General features: G+C 31.6%; 1 protein-coding gene across 1 annotated transcript in view; it reads right to left on the bottom strand.

Moving 5' to 3' along the window:
- LOC137655253 (uncharacterized) overlaps nucleotides 1-10000 on the bottom strand; it is a 127272-nt gene that overhangs the window by 109950 nt on the left and 7322 nt on the right. The gene's annotated exons all lie outside the window — the stretch shown is intronic.

Below are 10000 nucleotides of genomic sequence, written 5' to 3'. Positions count from 1 at the left end.
AAGTTTTCGTCTATCCTCGAGGATATCCCGGGAGACTTCAAATGATACGGGTGACTGGAATACCACAATACGTGTGATTAACCTAAAATACAAGATAAAAAAATTAAAATATATTTGGTTTGCAAGATGGAACAAAGATGGAATGGCATATATGGATAAAAATACACTGAAAGCATACGAATACCATGCTGTTGAAAATAATAGACATATCCTAAAAATGAAATAATCATAATTTATAAAATTCTATTATTTTGAAAATAGTCATTATCTTCAAATGAAGACGTAAGTGATATTACCCCATTATCACTCTTGTTCATATTCAGAATAGCTTATAACACAGATGTATACTTTAAATATCAAGCCAAGAACTTTATAAGTAGACAAGAAACGCTGCCAGTTGTACCTGAAATATACATGAGAACCCTCAATGTATGAACAAAATCTTGAATATTTTTTCCATAATCATTATATATCATGATGATACCTTCGTGAAGTATGTTCTAATTGACTACCCGAATAAAACCGGACAGAATTAAAAAAAAAAAAAAAAAAAAAATGGGTAGGATATAAAAAAATCGAGTTCATTGAGTATAAGAAAAAAAATATTTACATAATTTGGTTGCTGTATCCAAAATGTTGTCATTCTTAAGTCATTGAGAAACAAACAGAATACTATCCTCAATTATCATTATTACTACGTTAAAGACAATGGCTACATCAGTAGCATTAATTTTAGATTCTATCTTCTCGATAGCTCCGATCTTTTCTGGATTACTGTATTCCGTCAGTAATTGAACAAAAGTCATTCTTCATGATTGGGTAGACAAATTCAGGATAGGTCATGATTCGGGTATTTAATATGAAGTTTACAATTTAGGTAAACTGTTTCCTTTTTACCTAAATTTTAATCTTTATATCAAATACTCCCACGCACAAATAGAACATAACATTTCTATAATTATTCCTTTTTTAGTGGAGAGTCGATGGTTCATTTAAAACAAAGTCCCGAATCCAGTCTAATAGCCAAGCCAGCATTTTTGTGAGGAATGACTTTACTTCTAAGTGGGTCTCACGATATGCAAAACATTACAAATAGACGAGCTGACATAGCTCAATTGTTGGTACCATATTTCCCGAAGTACAAAAGTAATAAATTGCATACATGAAACAATTGTTAATTTCACTCATGAAATGTTAATTGAATGTTGAGATGCAGGAACCATAAATGTAGTTATATCTATGCATGGTACGATTTTTATTCTGTTTTCCGATAGAAAGAACCGAAAGTCTGTCAGGTTCACAATGATCGTGATGGCAAATTAGGTCAAAATATTGGGGCTCCAAAAACTAGTAGCTCAGGGAGATCTACTAGTTTTGGAGCACCATCACTGTGAACCTGACAGACTTACGGTTCTTTCTATTGGAAAACAGAGTAAATATCTTACTGTACATAAATATAACTACATTTATAGTTTCGGCAACTCAATATCCCATTGACTTTTCAGCAGTGGAGTTAATATATTATTCGCAATAAGATTCTAAGAGGTATATGGATTTTTGTTAAATATGAGAAAAATTATGATCTCATATTTCCTAAGATTTTGCATATAAACATATTAGAAAACTCCCTACAATTCCCGTATCCTTTTTTTTTCTCTCTCTATCAAGAAGTTTCACAAGAGACAGAGAAGGGTAATTAAATGATTAATTTACCTAAACCATCCTAAATACTTTAAGAATTTGGGTCAACTTAAATGACTCTAAAAATACCTCCACGAACACTGACGCAGTTGTACGAAGTAAAGATCTCAAATTAGCGTCTTTAACGAACATGCATGCAAAAGGAGGTCCGGGGGTTTATGAACAACATTGATAACGACATGCAATACTCTCATATTTTTTCTTAAATTCTTTGGAACCAAATATTCATTATTTAGGTTGTATATATATAAATGTATATATATATATATATATATGAATATATATATATATATATATATATATATATATATGAATATATATATATATATATATATATATATATTTATATAAATATATATTTATATATGTGTGTGTGTTTCTGTGTGCTTGTGTGTGTGGGTGTATACAGTACATGCATATATATATATATATATATATATATATATATATATATATATATATATATATATATATATATATATATATATATATGTATATATATATATATATATATATATATATATATATGTGTGTGTGTGTGTGTGTGTAGGTTATATATATACGTATATATATACATATATATATATATATATATATATATATATATATATATATAGTTGGTGTGTGTATGTATTCATATACTCTACATACAAACATTAATTTCTCATAATATGCCTCTCCGCCAATTTCTTAGCAATATATCTATAAACGAGGGGACAGGTGTGCATAAAGCCAGGAATAAACCCCAAAATCGTGAATTGAGAGCTATTTGGTGCTATCTTTTCAGTTCTACGTTTTAATGGTAAGATATAATTATCATATTACAAGCAGGTCGACAGTCGGTCTGAACCACGTGGCCCTTTCAATTTACTTTTTGTAAACATATATTACCATGAGTTATAGATCAATCATAAGAATCTTTTCTAGAAAATATATAAAAAAAAGTTTTGATTATTATGAATTAATACTCATGCCTCTATAGACTTTGCATGTAACTTAGTATAATCAATTGTTTAATAAATTTTCCTCTCCCATTTCTCCTGATAAGCGAATGAAGGATATGAATAAAGCATTCTTATTCTATCATGTCATCTATCATTTACACAAGTGCCAGTGTTTTTATATTAGGAATAATACAATTTGCATTATTTATCATTATTGTATTAAAAAGGATTCAAGCTATTTGCCCATTGGCCCATATGATTCTACCCAAATTCACCCCACCACACATCTGGGCCTTTTCATCTCAGTCCGACACTGACTGGGTTCGTTAGATTAAATTTGAAATTAAGTTGCGCATCTTAGTGCTATTTGTCAATGACATATATATCAAATAGCAAATTAGAATTAGCCTTTACCTTGACAAAAAAAAAGCATCTCTCTTCGAACCTGGCAAGGTTCATGAACAGGTCTCCTTTTGTACACAATGTTGTAAATATAGTGAGTTAAGAGTTAACTTTATATTTGTTTACGCGGTGTCCTGATTTCTTTTTGCAACATCTCAAGTTATATCAAAATTGATACTGATTATGATGGGATGAGTTGATAAAACCTGTATATCACTAGTGGAGAAAGAGAAATTTTTATAGCAGGGCCCGATGAATGGAAGCCCGTTATATCAAGAGAGTAAGATGAGGAATATAACCAGCATCGCCTGACATTCTCCCAATAGATGATAGCCTATATATGGTCTCTTTGCTATGGGAATTCCTTTGTTTTAAATTAGATTTGAACTATTTGGCTTAAGATGTGATTTACCAACAAAAAATTTTATATATGTATTTAGGTTATGACGGAAATCTTTCCTTTGATAAATGACTACAGTATACCCTTGATGATTAGTGAACTGGAAAGATTAATTGGTTTTCATCTTATAAAGATGTTAAGTTGACCATTCGAAGATGAGATTGTCTATGATTCAGTGTGTGTACGTAACTGTGTAGAATAAATGTAAACAAGGGTGTAGTTGTGTCTATGGCCGAGTGAGTGTCCATATGTACGTAAATGTAATAAGGGTCGCAGTTGTGTAAGCGTAACTTGCACTGTTCGAGATGTGTATGATGACTGGAGAGGGGTGAGGAATGTCGCTTCCTTTGTTATAATTTGCAAGCTAATTTCTCCCTTGTAAAAGAGTATCATTCTGGGAGCATACGTACCAGTCTAGGGGTATAGTTACCAGTTAGGATTGTATACATCCCAGGTTAGGAATTATTCATACAAATTATGGAAGTATCCCACAAGGAATAACATCAATGTATTCAGCTACTGTTTAAAAACAAAGGTAATTCAAAAAACCTTGGGAATCAACCTCTCCAACAATTTCAACTACAAAATAAATATTCTCCCATCTCCAACTTCAAGTAGCATTTTCAAGCTAAGACTAGGCCTAGAATATTTGCCTAGGCCAATATGATTCAACTGTATTGGCCTATGAAAAGATTTGAATTGTAATGTATAAGATAGTCTTGAGTTAGTCGTATTGTCTTAAAATGATTGGTAGCCTCCAAATGTAATTTAGGAAAATTGGCATATCATTAAAATAAATAACATTATGTTTACTTATGTTGGATTATTATCCTAATTAGATGAGTGGTTTGCGATCAACGCTCGATGAAGTATGTAACAGTACCTTTATAATCTTCATAATCTATATTATTTTTTTTTACATTATATGGACAGGAAGTCTATTTTACCTGCCGTCAGATATTTGCATTGCACAGGTGACAAATTTCGGTTAGAATCAATCTTGTTTAAATTAGTTTGAAACTTATTCCCACTCTTATTTGGCCATTTAACAACAGTATGAAGTGTATATACTTGAAAAAATTACTGATCACTCAAGAAGAAAAACGGCATCTTTTTTCTATAGAGGAAAAAGTTTCTCTACGTCTGAGAGAGAGAGAGAGAGAGAGAGAGAGAGAGAGAGAGAGAGAGAGAGAGAGAGAGAGAGAGAGAGAGAGAGAGATTTAGTCTGTGGGGTGTCTGAGAAAAATCTTTTTTGGGGGAGCCTCTTCTATTTTTTTATGAACATAGACATTGACAACAGTCAGTCATCTGATATTATAAGTAATTAGATAGACGGCAACATCCTTTGTTGTTAATATTTGCTTTATTTTCTGTGGAGAGACTAGTTAGGTTGGCAAGACTTGCCTGACCCTTCACTGAGCATAGATAATTTTTTTTTATTTTTAATCTAGAGTACAGTATGCTTTCACACCACAACAGTTAAAAACATGTTACAAATAAATTATTTTAAGTATTACTTCTTCATTTGGGAAAGTATATATGACAGTTCTATCTATTAACAAATTTTACCTGACAGTTTCAATAACATTGGTGTCAAGTAAACATTCTTGAAACATAACAGCAAAGTGAACCATTTCATCAGAGAACTCTGTATTTAAATCAGGTAAGTGCAGTTGAGTGAGCTTTATCCAAACTTCCTTAATGCTCGCCATGGACATTTGAGTGATACTACGTAAGATACCAAGCTTCTCATTAACTTCACTACATGATGAAATGAGTGTTTAAAATTCAATGACCAACAGATCAAGGAGTAAATATGTCTGTGCTAAACTGTTCTACCCCTTCATTAAAAAACTCTTCAAATCTATCCCTAATTGATTCTTCAAGCAATAAAAGAGATTTCATGAGGATTGCAGAGAGCAGTTGCTTCTGAATGTAAAGCTTTGCTAGTCTGAATGAATCTCTCAAGCACTGTGTTCCTGAAGCTAACATAAAATCCTGTTTCAAGCTTACCCATTGTATCATTACAATATACACTATGTGTCATATCACTTACTTCAAGATTATTATTTGCCACTCTACCCAGTACATAAAAAAATTGCACTGTAGCATTTAATGAGGGCTCGGTTAAAATCATGATGTGTAGACGAACTTGTCACAATTAAATCCTTCAATTTGGCGAAACATTTTGAAGAACAAGAAAAGGAGACAATTTTTCAACAAATGCAAAAAACCATAACTGCTACAGGATCCAACAGCATACCGTCCTGTGAAATTGAGAGTGAGCAAAACATAAAGCAAATATGGCCAAAGGATTCCCATATTGCATTATTCTTTCCACATTCCCCTCGGCTCTCATACACCTGACAACACTGAGATTATCGAGCAATTCCTCTTTGCTCAAGGGGTTAACTTTTAAGCTATAATAATCGTTCATTGACTACTTTCTTCTTGGTAAGGGTGGAAGCACCTCTGCTAGGGCATTCCAAAATCAAACCATTATCCTCTAGCCTTAGGCAATGTCATAGTCTCTCTATCATGGTCCTCCACTATCTTGGCGTAGAATTCTTTTACTTGAAGGTACACTCAAGCACACTACTCTGTCTTATTCCTCTTCCTCTTGTTTTTATTTGTCTTTTTTTTTAAAGTCTCCCTTTATAGTTTATATAAGAAAAATCTGATTTAATGTAGTTACTGCTCTTGATACATTCTATTTTGATTGTGCGTTACTTCTCTTGTAGTTTATTTACTACGTTATCATAAGATTGACCAAGGCAGTTTACAATACTAAAATGGTAAAGCTGTAACACATGTTGATTGCTTTCATATGTTAGTCCTGTTGTAGTCTTGGCTAAGAATAATTTAAGCAAATGAGATATGGTAGGGTACATTAGATCTAAACTATTTGTCAATAGACTATTCATTTGGCTTGATTTTCTTTGGCTAATATTGTTAATCTGAAATATTAGAAAAAAACAGTTTTCATCACTACAAAAGACTATCATATGACATACTCGTATATATACCGGTATGTTGTATATAAAAACCTAAAATATATAGAATGATAAAACAAATTAAATGAGAGAGAGAGAGAGAGAGAGAGAGAGAGAGAGAGAGAGAGAGAGAGAGAGAGAGAGAGAGAGAGAGAGAGAGAGAGAGAGAGAGAGAGAGAGAGAGAGAGAGAAAAGTATGGCCTATCTATCTAAGTCCCCAATTCAAATGTTCTGTTCATTTTCTATATATCAAGACCGGGAGAGAAAACTGAATACGTCATGGAGGAATTTAAACATTCCTCGTAAAGGTTAATGCTACACTACTGTATATTCAAGAACTTTCATTTCAGCTTTGATCAGATTGTGAAATAATTTTCCTGATCTAGTAGATGAATTGGCGGAACTTCAGAGGTTCAAAATGATTCCAAACGCTTTTCTGTTACGAAAAAGTTCGCAGAAGTCTCACTCCATAGTAGGCTATACACAGCTCAATTCATCCATTTAAATAGTCTGTATTTACTTTGGGTTTCTAGTTTACATTATTTTCGTTACTACTCTATTTCCTTTCTGCATTAGATTGCAATCACTGTTGGAGTCCTTGGGCTTGTAGCATTTTGTTTCTTGGGATTAAGCTGGTAGCTTTGATAGTAATCATACATCATACATATACTTACACACACAAATACACACACAATCACACACACAAAAACACACAAACACACACACACACACACACACATATATATATATATATATATATATATATATATATATATATATATATATATATATATATATATGTACATATATATATATGTATATATATATATATATATTTATATATATATATATATATATATATATATATATATATATATATATATATATATATATATATGTGTGTGTGTGTATATATATGTACATATATATATATATATATATATATATATATATATATATTTATATATATATATATATGTATATATATATATATATATATATATATATATATACATATATATATATATATATATATATATATATATATATATATACTACAATCCTTAAGGGTTCCGACAAAATTACGAATAATTAACTTAGTAATATTATAAAGGGTATAAGAAATTAAAAAAGAAGCTCGAAAAATTTAAATATTTCAAAATATCGGAGATGATTTGAAGATTATCTAAAGAAAATACATACTTAGATATTTTCACATACATACAAAAAAATTAGCAAACAAATAAACATGCAGACACACATACAGATATCAAGAAATCATAATAAAAGCTATGATGACTATATGTAATCATAAACAGTATAACAAGGATTCCAAGGACACTTAAGCATCTATTGTTCTTTTTTATGGCAATATTTTCTATATATCCTGAGAGTATAAGGGGTTTAGTAATTTATTTTTTTGAGAATAGTTGTTGCATTATTAAGGGGTTTTATCCAGCCTACGTTATGAAAGTGAACAACCTAGATTTCTAAAATTGGATATCTACACATTTCACCTCTCAACTCAACATTTGATATAGACGCAAATCAGATGTTTTAGTTTATATAATTGTAATTCAGTCTTGAAAACTCAAAATACAATTTTGTGTTACAATTGATTAATTTCAGAAAACTTTGTTTGGCTTACAACTGTCTTCCTTTTCATATAAATCACTACCAGTGATACTTTTGAAAGTACCGGGCCTTACCTAGAACGATGAGAAATCTTTTGTTCTGTGACTGGGAGAATATTTTTATTAATCAGAAAGATACTGTCATCATATCCTAATGGAGTTTTGTCCACTATTAACATTGATAATGCAATTGCGGTATCCATCTTTGGTGATTGTCCCTACTGTTTGGTATATTCCTAAACTGCTAACGTAATGGACTTTCGTTTAATTCTTTTAGTTACTAGATTTGATAAAATTACTTTTGAATGTAATATCACTAATAAACATTTATGAACTATTACTAATGGAAACTTCTTTCTATCATAAAGATATATATGAAATTCTTCAATCCATACGTCAATGACATAACTTTTATATAAGTTCATATTTTTTTTTTTATCTTGTTCAATACTCTATAGGGAAATGAAATGGGTCTCTATTCTTTATGGCAATACATATGCTAAGACTCCTCATAATTTTATGGTTAAAGAGTTACATACCAATTTAAGACACAAGTCCATTTGATTATGCACTAGGAATATGGGTCAAGCTCTTTCCACATTAATAACTAGGTAGTAGGTTGGCCAGGGCACTAGCCACCCATTGAGTTGCAGTATAGGGACTTTTGACTGGCCAGATGGTACTACATTGGATCCTTTTCTCTGGTTACGGTTCATTTTCCCTTTGCCTACACACACACACACACACACACACACACACACACACACACGCTGAATAGTCTGGCCTATTCTTTCCATATTCTCCTTTGCCCTCATAAACCTGATAACACATATTACCAAACAATTCTTCTTCACTCAAGGAGTTACTACACTAATTGTTCAGTGGCCACTTCCCTCTTGGTAAGGGTAGAAGAGAATCTTCAGCTATGGTAAGCAGCTCTTCTAAGAGAAGGACACTCCAAAATCAAACCATTGTTCTCTAGTCTTGGGTAGTTCCATAGCCTCTGTACTATGGTCTTCCACTGTCTTGGGTTAGAGTTCTCTTGCTTGAGGGTACACTCGAGCACACTGTCTTATCTTATTTCACTTCCTCTTGTTTGGTTAAAGTTTTTATAGTTTATATAGGAGATATCTATTTCAACGTTGTTACTCTTTTTAAAATATGCTATTGTCCTTTTTCCCTTTCCTCACTGGGCTATTTTCTCTGTTGGAGCCTCTGGGCCTATAGAATCCTGCTTTTCCAACTAGGGTTGTAGCTTAGCTAGTAATGATAATAATAATAATAATTCTTTCAGCAGGTTTTTGACACTCTTTTGACTTATTCCATTTCCAGAGAGTTATATAACGGGTATACAAGTGTTGAAAAACTCAGAATGAAACTTCGATAGAAATATCACCATTGATTTAAATCTATTTTATATGGTTTCATCCTTGATTTTTTATTGTAATGAAATATATGTTGTAATTAATTTCTATTGCTCAATAAATGCAGCCCAGAAAAAAGCTATAAATTAATTTCTGGAACAGCTTTTGATAAATATATTGCGCAAAATAATAGTAGTTTTCCTTTAACATTTTGGAGTTTTTAATTCAGGGATGAGAAAAGTTATGTAAAATTGGAAAGATGTAGTCCTTGGATACTTGATGTTAGATTCCCAGCCACATTTCATTAAGTAGCAATACTTGCAGAAAAACACTTTACCCAGAATATGTATTCAAAAGTGGAAAGGCATGGCACAAGAGCAAGCAGCAAGATTAAAAGTTGTCATGATTAACTCTGTTGAACCAACAGGATTCAAGGATTTTAGGAGCAAAATATATTCCATGTGTGGATGTTTGGAAGAGAGTTTAGAATACGATGGCCCTGAAAAGTTGATGTCAACTTCCTCTGAAAGGGGGAGCTGTAGATATCAGTCCCAAGAACCTG

Source organism: Palaemon carinicauda, chromosome 16, assembly GCF_036898095.1.
Source record: "Palaemon carinicauda isolate YSFRI2023 chromosome 16, ASM3689809v2, whole genome shotgun sequence".
In the NCBI taxonomy this organism is placed as follows: Eukaryota; Metazoa; Arthropoda; class Malacostraca; order Decapoda; family Palaemonidae; genus Palaemon; species Palaemon carinicauda.
This window is presented reverse-complemented; position numbering and strand designations above follow the sequence as displayed.